The sequence below is a fragment of the Vulpes vulpes genome, chromosome 6 (genome assembly GCF_048418805.1).
Source record: "Vulpes vulpes isolate BD-2025 chromosome 6, VulVul3, whole genome shotgun sequence".
Classification (NCBI taxonomy): Eukaryota; Metazoa; Chordata; class Mammalia; order Carnivora; family Canidae; genus Vulpes; species Vulpes vulpes.
The window spans coordinates 119,196,802-119,210,502 of NC_132785.1; the positions used below are offsets into that span (position 1 = coordinate 119,196,802).

General features: G+C 37.6%; 1 long non-coding RNA gene across 1 annotated transcript in view; it reads left to right on the plus strand.

Moving 5' to 3' along the window:
• The first annotated feature begins 4,342 nt into the window (after positions 1-4,342).
• Positions 4,343-13,701, plus strand: part of LOC140599235 (uncharacterized) — a 52,311-nt gene continuing 42,952 nt past the window's right edge. Inside the window, exon 1 of the long non-coding RNA XR_012001918.1 lies at positions 4,343-4,423. This is a non-coding gene — a long non-coding RNA (uncharacterized lncRNA). The remainder of the gene's footprint in view (positions 4,424-13,701) is intronic.

Here is a 13,701-nt window from a genome sequence, read left to right on the forward strand (position 1 = left end):
TCAGAATTAGAATAGCATAACCAGTATCTCCTAGGATGCAATGGGAATCACAAGTCGAATGAGGCATCAATCTTATGCTCATGCTTCAGTGATCAGCCATACTGGCTGAACAAAGCAAACATTCCAAATTAAACATCATAGACATTGATTTGTGACTTAATGCAAAAATTTCCCTTGGAAAGGTTATGTTTTGTTTTGTTTTGTTTGTTTGTGTTTAGCAATTCCTTTTGACATAGGAATTCTCATTATGAACAAGGAAAATTTAAACAACAAAATTCATTTTCCTTCCCATAATGTACAAATTTGGGGAGCTGTTCCTCTAGTATATTTCCTTTCACTTGCCATGTTTGGTTCCTGGTTTCTCCACCATGATAAAAATATGTGCCATCTTTTGAAAGAGTTGGGACATTCCTATAAGAAGTAAACAATAATTACTGCCCCTTATCTTAAAAAGAATTTTGGCTATTACAACAATTAAAAATGAAAGCCAACTTCTAAATACAGAAGTTTTACAATTTTTTCCTGGTTATAATTGCAATGATATGCCTTGGAAAATCTTGAGAAAATCTATTCTTCAGCAATTTAGATTGTTTACAAAAGCTCCATGATTTCAACTGTGAACATACATCTGGCTGACAAAGATTTTGTCATATTTTTAGATCCCTTTACTCAAAGTAGGTCAATAGGATATTTTCAGAAACCTTTACTTCTGACTTAATATAAATTGCAAGAGATCTTTCCAGAAAATGCAATAACAGGCACAGAAGATGATTTTTCTTTTCTTACCAAATATCATTGATGCCAAAGTATTAGTATTGGCAAGCCTGGCACTCTTGCTATACACAGTTTTGAGCTGGGCAGTAAGTTAGTCTCTGCAAGGAGGCCACACAATCCCCAAATACTGAGGTCACAAACTATACAGGAAGGCAAGGTAATACTTGAAAACAATGCTATTTCAGGAATGTTAGATTTTGTCTTGCAAGCACTATGAGGAATTGAAGTAATCATCTCAAGGACAAAGCTCAAATGACAAACCCTTTTCTTTTCCTTGTATCTGTTTCTAAATGGCAGGAGTCATAGAAACTGAAATAAATTTAGCAATTTAAAATTTGAAATGTTTTGTTGAATTGTATGGAAAGGGATTGTTAATTTTTGACACTATCTGAAATGTTCTTAATTACAAAACAAGAGAGAGAATTTTAATATTTGGAAAATAGATTACACTGCAAATTCTATAATACCAGAAAACTGGTTGGGTTCCAAAATACTCTGAGAAATCACAGATTGGAGCTATGGCTTAAAACAATCAGTATAAACAGTGACACTGTAAATAATGTTCTCTCCAAAAATATCCCCCAAATACACATAAATTTAATCTCATGCAAAAGAACCCTAATCTTAAATTTTATTTAATAAAAAACAAATAGTTTATTGCAGAATTTTTTGGAACAATCAGGGATGGGGCATATTGGAACAGAGGAATGTGGAATGATGATCTATTTTATAAGCAGAAGACTGAATAATGTGAATTATGTACAAGTACACTTTTCTACCTCCCAAATAAAGAATAAATGTGAAGATTTTCATGTAACAATGTTTTATTTTTAAAATCCTTACCATAATCAAATTATTTCACATGACTTTTAAAAATAGCCTTCTAACTGGTATTATGTTTTGGCTCTTTTTTTCCTCCAACCAATCCTCTTTTGGGTGGCCAGAGTCATCTGTCCAAAAACATAAACATCTGCCATGTTTGTGTACTTCAAAACTTTCAATGGATGACTACTTCTGAGAGGACTAAGTTCAATATTTAGGGCACAAAAAAGAGGCCCATGGTATAGTCTCTGCTCACCCTTCTACTTTATCTTTTACCATAACCTACACTTAGACAATCTCAGCCATATCTTTCAAGATAATACCTACATTGCTTATCCTCAAATGCAAGTTCTTCCATAGTAAACAAACTTCCGCATTTCTCATACCTCTCCATTCTTTGGTCTTTACACTTTAGCCATAGCAAATAAGAGCTGTTTTTCCATCACCATGCTATTTCATTCCTCTGGGACTTTGTTCATGTTCTCCCTGTATATGTTCAACCTATCCTGTTTTCCACCTGGCTACCTCATAATCTTGTCACCCCCCAGGAACTTCTATCTTCCTCTACCATTTAACTTTTTAATTCATGCACTCCCACAACACCCAGGCCCAACTGATGACAGAAAGCTTGCTTTCATTATATCAAACGTATCCTTTCAAGTCTACTTCCCTTACTAGAATAAAAGCTAGATGAAGGCAAGGACTTATTCATCTACCTTTGTATTCCTAGCTTCTAGCAAAATGCCTGGCAAGTTAAAAGGTCTCCATTTTTATATCTTGGAATGAATGTTATCTTTTACAAGGAGGAAAATCATTTGGGACCATACATTGGACAAACAATATTTTTAGAAAAAAGTAATCTGGCAGAGCTTCATAATGGTTTATAATGTCTGCAATTTTTATTTCTATACAAAGATATAAATTCTGGCCACAGTTCCTGTAAATTGCTAAAACGTTAAAATTATCTAACCATTTGGAATTCTATTACCTTGACAAACAAATAGCATTACAAATCATCTGAAAACTTGGTTTTGCATTTGAAATGTTGTAAAAATGTTGTGTAAGGCTGGTGTCCTACAACAAGTTCAACACTGAAATTTGAAGTGTAGGGAAGGCAAACGTGATTCTTGAACCAAGTCTGCTTGTAGAAATTTAAAGGGATGTAGTTGGGCTGGACTCAGATTAAAAGGAAAAGATCAATGTCTCTTAGAGAGAAACACAAATGGGTAGATCTCTCCAACCTCATCCTCCAGCTCCAAGAACAACCCAATTGAAAACAGAGGAGAGTAAATCAAAGCCCTGCTGGGGAAGTGCGGATGAGCCATCCTGGTGGTCTAGGAATCACCTCCTAGAGACAAACAACACCATGGTAAAGAGAACCCATCAACAGGTAGTACGAGTAGAATGGAGTGATCTACCCCTGCAGATAGACAACTCTGACGGTTCATTCATGCAACAAATATCTCTGTGTACCAGGAGCTGTGCCAACCTTTGGTCATATGGATGTGAAGACAGAGAGATCCTTTTCTTTTATAGAACTCACTGGGGAACATAGAGAAGCAGGAGCATATAGTGATCATAAATGACCTGCAGTGGAAGTTGCACTACTTTCCTCTTCACTGTATTGACCAAGTGATACTGACTTGTGAAATCCTGGTAACACAAATTGTACATTAATTTTCCCATAACCATGTGATGGCTCTTTGGGCCCCTAAGAATGGGAAATAATCCAGAAAAATAATGCTGAGATAAAACCAATGAGTAAACCCTTTATTGAGAGATGCAAACCCAAGACAGCCAGAGTGGGGAGAAAGGAGAGTAAGATGAGATCAGGAAGGGGAAAATCAAGTACAGGTGGCCCCTTATCAAAGTGGCCCCAGCCTTCCAATAGAAAACAACTATGACTGGTTATTTGGTTCTGTAAGATGACTCCAGAGAGGTGCCTCAGAACTTCCTCTATATATCTGGTGACTTTCCTTTCTTTTTTCCTTCCTTCCTTTCTTCCTTCTTTCTTTCCTTCCTCTTTCTTCTCCTCCTTTCTTCTTCTTCTTCTTCTTCTTCTTCTTCTTCTTCTTCTTCTTCTTCTTCTTCTTCTTCTTCTTCTCTCTTCCTCTCTCTCCTTCCTTCCTTCCTCCTCCACCTTTCTTGGCAGCTACCTCTCAATGTTCGAAGTCTTCCCAATGGGTGTTAACTCTCAGAGTTCCTAGACCCACTCCCTCGTGGCAGGCACTAGGAAAGCACAGCTACTGCAGGTCCAGCTAGTTCAGCCTTCAGCCTCAGACAAGGTTTATGCCATTGGTAGCCTCTGAAGACAAGTCAGGAGGGGCTGGGAATTCACCACCACAGGAGTAGACAGGGGGTGGTGCATAAACAGCCCAACACGGGTGGGATATGTCCCACTGTTAGAACAGGTGGTACTCAGTGGTCTGTGAACAAGGTGTCAGGTAACATGCAACATAGTGTATTTTACCTTTGTAATCCTTCCCACTACATTAGGAAGAAAATCTCAGCTGGTGCTATTCTAAAACACTTCTCCAACACTTACCTTTAAAAAAAAACAAGCAAGAACAATTTTATTCAAGATTATTGCAATAGGGGAAAAAGATTGAACTCACATTGGAATATAGTTGAGACAGCTGGGGATTTGTAGCCAATGGCAGGGTGAAAGGAAAGAGTAGAAAATCATTAAGAGGAACTCAGTTGATGTGGGGAAAGAGAAGCTTGACTGGCTACCAAGGTCAGAGGGATTGCCTCTAAACTGACTTACCAGGATTCTCCTTAAAACTAGGCTCAGCACTCAACCTTTTTGCAAATGAAAAGAGGGCAGGTGAGTAGAATCTAGCTGGAGTTTAATTACATTACTATACTTTGATAATATTTCTAGCATATTTTGTATGTTAATGTGTGTATTTCACCTGTTTCAGCTCTGTTGCTCTTATGGAAAGTAGGATGGGTGTATATTAATATCATGAAGGAAGATTTCCTTTCAAAATGAAATATTTGGATATAAACCCCACCAGGCTAAAGAAAAAAATGTCCAAATCATCATATTGATGGTGATAGATAGATGAGAAAAAAAGATCCAAAAGGAACAAAACAAACAAGAAACTGTTAGAAAACGCTACCTTCCTGTGTTTGGACCTGATGTATGCCTGAGCATACATATGAGAACTTGGTCCCAATGAGTTTTCTAATTAATTTTCTTGCTCTTAAATTAAATCTGTGTGCAAAAATATCAGGACTCATAGACCTACAAATGGAATCGACTTTATAAAACAACTAGTGTGCTTCCAAGTGTATAGTTGGCATTCTATAAATACTTTTGTCATTTGGCTTTTACTAGCAATAGAAGTGTCCTTAATTTAGGAAATAAAGAAGAAAAGGATGAGCAAACAATCTGGTACTGCGACAACAGCATTTTTCTTCCAGGAGCCCTGAGAAATGTGTCACTTTAGATTTGCAGGTTTTCAGAACCAAAAAGACATTGAGAGACCATCAAACCAATCCTCTCTTTGGACAAAGGAAGCACCAATAGACCAAGGGGTTTCCCAAGTCCACACAGTTAGTGTAAAAAGTTTGAACTAAAACCTTATCTCCTGAGGTCTAGTTGGGATTTTTTTGGAACATACACAGGGGTATGGCATAGTAAGATCACCTCTTAACTAGGCTTCTAAGCCCAGATGTTCTAGGAAGCAGACACATTTAATCCACTTTACTTTCCTACACAAGCGGAAGGCTGCAAGGGAGTTAGTCCTTCTGAAACATTTAATGGTATTTGTCATTTCCCTCTTCTCCAATACTTAATTCCTTGTATTCTAGGACACCATTGCTTTCTGGTTTCCCTCTCATTTCTCTGGTCTCCAATTATTTGTCTACTTTATTACTCCCTCTTTTTCTTCCTGACCTTTAGATTTGTTTTTCGATTTTTTTCTGACCTTATTCTAAATATTTGAGGACTTCAGCTATATAGCGGGGATAATACCCTTTAAAATACTTAGTGATTTATCCATCTTTACCTATTTATCTATCTTGTGATTTATCCATCTTTATCTATGTATCTATCAATTATTATATATCTTATGCTATTACCTATTTATCACTTTCTTTTGCGTTTTATTTTTTAAAGATTTTATTTATTTATTTATTTATTTATTTATTTATTTATTTATGAGAAAGAGTGAGTGAGCAAGACACAGACACTATATGCAGGGAAGTGGGAGAAATAGACTCCCCATTACAAGGGAGCCCAATGCAAGGCTTGATCCTAGGACCCTGGGAAGTGGAATCAGATGCTTAACTGACTGAGCCAGCCAGGCACTCCTCCTTTGTTTTATTTTATGCATGCAGGCATCACTATTATGAAACCATGAGTTTAGTAATAAGTTAGTAACATGAGGAAGGGGAGGATTGTATCTCACAAAACAAAGCCAGTCAGTGAAGAAGGGAGAAAGCTGCAAACCAGTGGTTCTCACTGTTCAGGAAGGGAAAGTAGCTTTTTTTGGTGGGGGTGGAGGCCAGAGTCTTGAGGAAAGATAATAGTTTCAAGATGTTGTAAGGGTTTTTCTGGTCTCTAGTTCCCTCATCTCTTTGAGCCCTGTTCTAGACTGGATGTGGTTGGAAGATGGTGTGAGTGTATGGTGGGTGAGGAAGTGGGGGTATCTTTGGGAAGATTAAAAACCTCAAGTAAGTTGAGAGGGAATCCAAATGATGAGGGTGTTTTTCAGTTATATCTCTGGGAATTTTTCAGCATGGTTCTGTAAGAGACTGAACTATTTGAAGAAGATGAACCCATGACTGTCCCAGAGGAAAGCCTCCCAGAGTCTTAGATATTCTCCAGTGGTGCAGAGAAAGCAGCTAAGATTCACCAGGCCTCCACAGAGATCCTAAAAGAACCAGTAACCTTAAGAGATGTGCAGTCATGACTGCCATATCCAGGAACATCCCAAAGTTAAAAATAAGGTTGAAACCAAAGATTTCACTACTGTCCAATGGGATACTCCAAATGATAATATTTTACCAATAGTACCAGAATGGGCAAAGTACAGAAAAACTAGAAATCAAGCCTGAACAACTCCATGACACTAGAAACCAGAGGGACCCCCAAAGAATGCATGTAAAGTGGGGGTTCCTCCTAACTACCTATGTAATGAAGAATGGAAATTTCTTTCTGCACACAACTATAAGTCTAAAGAAATCTTAATAGAAAATATAATCTTTAAACTGGTTGTATAAACAACCCAATTAATCTATTCACTCAAAAGTAACTTAAACCTGAAACATTACTCTTGCCCTTAATTGGTGTCTCCCTCCCTCCTCCTCTCTCATAAGCATTGGCAACCTTTGCCAATTGATGGGAGTCTAGACTATAAGAAGCATATAATACAGACAATGCTAAAAATTACTTTTTTGGAGTATTGTGTACATTTAGTTACCACGATTCATCTAATGTTCATTATCTAAAGACACATTTTAAAACTGTAAGTGGCATGATGGAAATTCAGAAAAGTAAACCATGCCAACCATATGTTCCATAAGCCTTGTGTTAGGCCCCGGTGGGTTTCCTTTGCATGGTTGTTCCACAAGAACCTCACATTCAAAGTGTCCAATGCTAAACTTATCTCCATCCCTTCTTTATTTTCTCATGCTAATGACATCCAAAATTGGGATAGAATCCTCAGAACAATGTTTCTTGTTGATGTTAGATCAAAAAATGGTGAATAAATAAACACTGCCCCAACAACTGTCAAGGTACCATTATTGGAGTTCAAATAGCCCAGCTCTAACGCAGTGTGACATTGGGGAAGTTTCAATGAGACCCAGCTTCTTCATATATATAAAGTGAAGCAAATAAAAACAATTACAGAGATCCTATGAAAAAGAAATAAGACAGTGTAGTTCGATGTTTCCTAGCATTTAAATTTTTTAAATTCTTTTTTAGAGAAAGCTTGTTTAGCTAACGATTCAAGATAATGCTCTTCCAACTGATTTGTCCAATTTATCCTTTATTTATATGAATTCAATTTAAGCAGGATAAGAGGGGAATTTGAGGTAGCAAACATAGGGATGATTCAGTTCATCAATTTATATAATTAGCGAAATATTGCTGAGACTTTGTAAAATGCCATCACATAGACTTTAAAAATAAATGTGCTTGAGACATTGTTATTTAAATAGGAAAAAATTTGATACTCCCTCACAAAGTATATCCAAATAAATTTCAAATGGCTCAGAGATTTAAATTGAGAAAGAAGAAAAAAAAAGCTATGCAAACACTAAAATAAAATGTGAGTGAATTTCTTTATGCTCTGGGAAGAGGGAAGGTTTCCTAACTATGACTTCAGTTCCAGAAGAAATAAAAGAAAAAATAAACGCTTTTTACTATATTTTTTAAGTGCATGATGAAAGATAAGTGACAAAGCAAGTAAAAATTATTTGCAACTTACATCAAAGGGATGATATCTTAATATACAAAAATTTCTAAAAATCAGGAAGAAAAAGATAGTACGCCAATAAAAAATGGGCAAATGATACAATGGTGGGGGGGGAGCCTTGTTTTGAATATTGCTATTTTGTACACCGTCATGGGCTAATGAATTTAGGCACTAAGCATCAGGTAATCTTTTTTTTTTTTTAAATTTTATTTATTTATTAACGAGACACATACAAAGAGAGAGAGGCAGAGATACAGGCAGAGGGAGAAGCAGGCTCCATGCAGGGAGCCCGACGCGGGACTCGATCCAGAGACTCCAGGATCACGCCCCAGGCCTAAGGCGGCGCTAAACCGCTGAGCCACCAGAGCTGCCCAGCATCAGGGAATCTTAACATAACAAAAAAAAGAAATGAGACAACCTATGTCTTCAAACAGAAGTATACAATGCTACCAATGAAATGTTCTTTCCAAAACAAAAGCAAAGCAAAACAAATACCTCTCTGCCAAACCCTGCCAAGGTATTTGCCAGTCATAATCACGGTGGTTGCTAGTGTAGAAGAACCTGGAATGGCTTGAGCAGAAGCCACACCTCCCTGGAAAGCACTTCTCAGATCCTTATTATCTCGGATGTTCAAACTGTGATCCTTTTCTCTGGGAATCACCAGATCCATTATCACGAGAAAATAAAGAAGGGATGGAAATGAGTTGAGCATTGGACATGTCATGATAATGACATCCCAAATCAGGATAGACCCGGGAACCCAAAATGCCCAGCAGTTTTGGAAATAGAAGCCTTCCTTTCTGAAATTACTCTGCTTATAATACTTAAGATGTACTCATTTAAGTGTATCTTTAATAGGTTTCTTTTTTAATTAAAGATTATTTATTTATTTATTTATTTGAGAGAGAGGGAGAGAGCACAAATAGGGGGAGGAGCAGAGGGAGAAGGAGAAGCAGGCTCCCCACTGAGCAGGGACCGCCCCCCCCCCCACAATGATCATGACCTGAGCTGAAGATAGACACTTAACCGACTGAGCCACCTAGTGCCCTTCAGCAGGTTTTAAAAGGAATTTTGAGAAATCTTTTCTATTTCTTTCCTTTGGAATGTTGGCTATTTGATTTTAAAGCCATCTTAGACCACCTATCTCTATTTGATTTACTCATCCTTTTTGATAGAGTTAAGATTTTTGTTATATCCGCTGGAGGTTGAGGTGGTGCAGCTGAGCCCCTCCCTCTAGCTTCATTTCATTTTAATAAGTCAAAGAAAACCATAATGTTCTCTTTTCTCCTCAGTAATTCAGGTTCACATCATTTCAGCTACATTTCTATGCCCTTTTAATCATCCTCGATCTCTCTAAGTCTATTGATCTATCTGTTGCTTTGTTGCCTTTTAAAAGTTTTTCAAGACCATTTCTCTTCTCACCTTATATAAATCAATCTGAAAATGTGCATATCGGAAAAGCAAAATGGAGGAATGTCTATGACTCTTAGGTTCTAACTTGAGCTTGAATTTCAATTTCTCTAACTTTTCAAAAGGTATGCTTGTAAGAAAATGTTCATATTCTGTTTGCTCCATTTCTTAAGACTTTTCTACCCATGAATCATCATTCTTTGGACGATCTTAGCTGGATCACTAATCAGACTTTTTTATTGGCAATATTATCACCAGTACACATAATAATAATAATAATAATAATAATAATAACAGTCCTGATGTACTGAGTGCATTGAAGTGCCAGGTACTCTCTTGGAGCTCTACAATCAATAACTTAGTCAAGTTTTCATCACCACTCTCCAAGTGGAACAAGAGAGGCCCACATTGTAGAGGTGAAGATCTGAGACTTGGAAAATTTATGGAGCATAATTCCTTCACACTGCCTGAAAAACTCAAAATCAAATCCAGGTCTATCTGAATAAAAGCTGTGCTTTTAAGGACTGTACTTTTAGTTGCTTCTCATGATTAGTCTTAAAAATTGCTTTTTGCTTTGTTTGGGGTTTTTTGTTTCTTTTTTTTTTTCTTTTGTTTTTTCAGATTGTCAGCTCAATTAGAATATGAAGCATGATTAAAGAAAGTTGTATGAAGAGCATATGAAAATACTGCCACATAGGGGAGAAAGCAAAGATTCTAAGGAGGGCACAGCATGCATTTCCAAGCACTAGAAAAGTCATCAACTATGTATCCTTTTCATTTTTTTAAGATTTTATTTATTTATTCATGAGAGACACAGAGAGAGAGAGAGAGAGAGAGGCAGAAACACAGGCAGAGGGAGAAGCAGGCTCCATGCAGGGAGCCAAACGTGGGACTCGGTCCCAGGACTCCAGGATCACACCCTGGGTCAAAGGCAGGCACTAAACCGCTGAACCACCCAGGGATCCCCTCATCAACTATATACCCTATTTGTGTCACTTCAGAGAAGACATTTGGGACAGGTCAGTCCCTGTGGGAAATGGATAATAGGGAGAAGAAAGGAGCTATGACTTTAAGGCTATTTTTTGAAGTCAATGTACACTACTAGGCAACAAAGACAAAGAAATTAGAAGGCAGGGTTTATATTAGCTAGATGCCGCTTTCAGCCTGTAGCAAGAGATACCTTTTTGCAATACTTTAAACAGGCAAGACTTTAGTCTCTCATGTCAGAGCATTCTGAGAGAGGAAGTCCAAGGCTGTTTTGGTGGCTCCACAGAGTCCCTTAAGGGCTTAGACTTCTTACAGTTTTCCACTTCTACACCCATGCTTTCTGTTATCCAAATTGCCTCATAGTCCACAATGGCTGCAGAGACTCCAGCCATTGTGTTTGCAATCCAGTCAGCAGGAAAATAGAAGGTAGAGAGTATAAAGGAGTACTCTTCCTAGGTCTGGTGGCCTTCCAAGAAGGATCAAGAGGCTTCCACTTAGATTTCATCAACAAGACTCTTAGTCACATGGACAAAATTGTTGAAAGAGAATCTGAGAAATGTATTCTTTTAGCTGGGCTCACTGTCCCTTTAAAGAAAATGGAGGGTTGCCTGCAGGGAAAAAAAAGTAAAAGGAGGAAAATTAATATTATTAGCGTTTAGCAATCTCTGTCATAAGCCAGGCCTGGGTGGAGAAAAAGAAAAAAATGAAAAACAGTTTTCAGCCAGCAGGGCAAAGTCCAAACAATGTGAATCTCACTGAAGCAAATGAGAAGAAGGCAGGACAGTCCAGTTGGCAAGCCTGTCTTGGGTTCAGGACTCATTCTTAACCACATATTTTTTAAATGTGGTTGTTTTCAAGCTTCTAATATATAGTTTATATTTGCCCTTATGGATTTAATTATCTGCCTTTTCCTACCACTAACAACAAATAACTCAGTATGAGATAGACAAATGTTCCAAATAAGTCAATACTGGCCCATGATGAGGATGAATTAACTTTTTTAAAAAATAAAAATCTCTGCCTCCAGGGGCACCTGGCTGGGTCAGTCAGTGAAGCACCCTACTCTTGATTTCCACTCAGGTCATGGTCTCAGGGTTGTGAGATCCAGCTCCATGCTTTGGCGTGGAGCCTGCTTAAGAGTCTCTCTCTCTCTCTCTCTCTCTCTTAAAAAAAAAAAAAAAAATCTGACTCCAAATTTCAATATCCCAGGGCATTTTGTGTCTTCAACCAAACTTTTTTTTCTCCTATTTTGAACTTCTTTTCTTGGCTAGTTTTCCTGCTTTCTTTCCACATAGTGAACTGATTGGACACAGTGCCATAATACACCCACCTGGACTCTGGTAGGTATTTTGGTTAAGATCTAGATTAAATGAACCCTACTACATGTAGTTACCTAAGCCAACAGATGCATATTATCTAGAGATGGTATACTGAGGCCCAAATAGGGGCAGCATTAACTATTCAGTACCCCTAACAGAACCCTTGGGTAGGAAGACTCAAAACACCGTAATTCATTTGCAGGCTTTTGTTCCTATGAACTTTATGCATTATTTCAACATTATACATAAAAGTTATGACTTGCATTTTTATTACTGCTTTTGGCCCCCAAAATTTTCATCTTTACTTAGAGTAGCTAAAATTTTAGGGGAATGACTTTATACTTGTTGACAAGTATGAAGCAGAAGGAGTCCAAAAAGAAGCCAGAAGCAAGGGAACATGAGAAGTGTACTGAAGATGGAAAAGGTCAAGGAGAATCCTTTTGAGGAGCTCAGAAAACAGTAGCTTAATCTGTAATTAAAGTTTAGTCTTTAACTTTGGGAAAAATTAGGTCATCTACAATGTTTGGGCTCAAAAAATAAGCAAAAGAAGAGCAACTCCACTATGACTGTCTCTTCCTTACTTCTAGCTGCCTTACCCAATACTTAACTCTACTCTAAGTCTGGCCCTAGAGAAATAAGGTTCATTTTGTTGGGTATGAGCTGTAGAGCTCACGTTTTGCCAACAGTATGATCGTAGGAGTTTCATTTTGCTTTCCAAAGCAACCTGAATCCTCCTCCTCACCCATGTGAACCTTCCTCAGGAACAAAGAGACCTGCTTTTTGGTACTTAGGAGAACGGGTCAGATGATGAATATTTCAACTACCCTAAGAAAACACAGTGAGGCCAAAACACAGAATTGAGATGCTTCAGGAAAAAGCAAACTACTTGATATGCAAACACAAGCATTTCTCAGATCCAGAAGTGGGAAGTGAATTTTCCTGCCTCAAAGTCATTCTTCAGGAGGAAAACAGTTGGAAGAAAAGAGAAGCCAACATATGGCAGGTGTGACCAACAGAGATGTGAGTGTTGCCAATCCAAAAGTCCAAAATAGAGTGTCCTTGCTTCTTCTCGTCTCTTAAAATATTTCTACATGTAAATCACCCATAACTATGTCAGATCCCAAGACAGTTGAAATTACATTTAATTATATTTAGGTACAACCATGATGAACAGTATTTAGAAAGACATGTCAGCGATAAAGTACATTTTGTTCACAACCACATTTCTTGTCAAAGCATGGAGCTCTTAATAGCATTCAAACTAAGAAAAATTAGTTCTTTACTAGAGAATATGTTTTTACCTAGAGAATAAGTATTATTACAAAATACAATGTTGGAAAACTATAGTTTAGGGAAAAATGCAAAAATTTTATTGTCAAACAAGATATCTTATGCACTGTTCTTTAATAACTAATAGAAATGAAGCAGATTCCAGTAACATACTACTAAATTACCATCAAGATTCATATTTCATATATATATGTGGCATTTTCTACGAGAGTAAGGGCTAGAAACTCAAAATAAGTAAGGGGTTCAGTCTCTATCATGTTAAAATATGTTTTATTATTATGTAAGTATGGAAAGACCAACAGATCAAGAGACAATTGCCCTTGAAAACATAGTTCGTTATACTCACAGATTCCCAAGAGAAGGGGCATACTGTGTCATGCAGGGCCCCGAGGGGAGGCATAGAGGTCTGCTGGGACACAGAGGGAGTAGAAAGAAAATTGCATGAGAGACTTTATTGTGGTTTCTTTGGGAAGGAACTAGAATAGGGGAAGCAAGGTAAGTAGATTTCGGATTGGTTAGTTTAAAAAAAACCTTTAGTAGAGGGTACCTGGGTGATGGTTAAGGGTCTGCTTTTGGCTCATGTTATAGAATCAGAGTTCTCGGGGCCCTGGGTGGCTCAGTTAATGAAGCATCTGCCTTTGGATCAGGCCATGATCCCAGGGATCCAG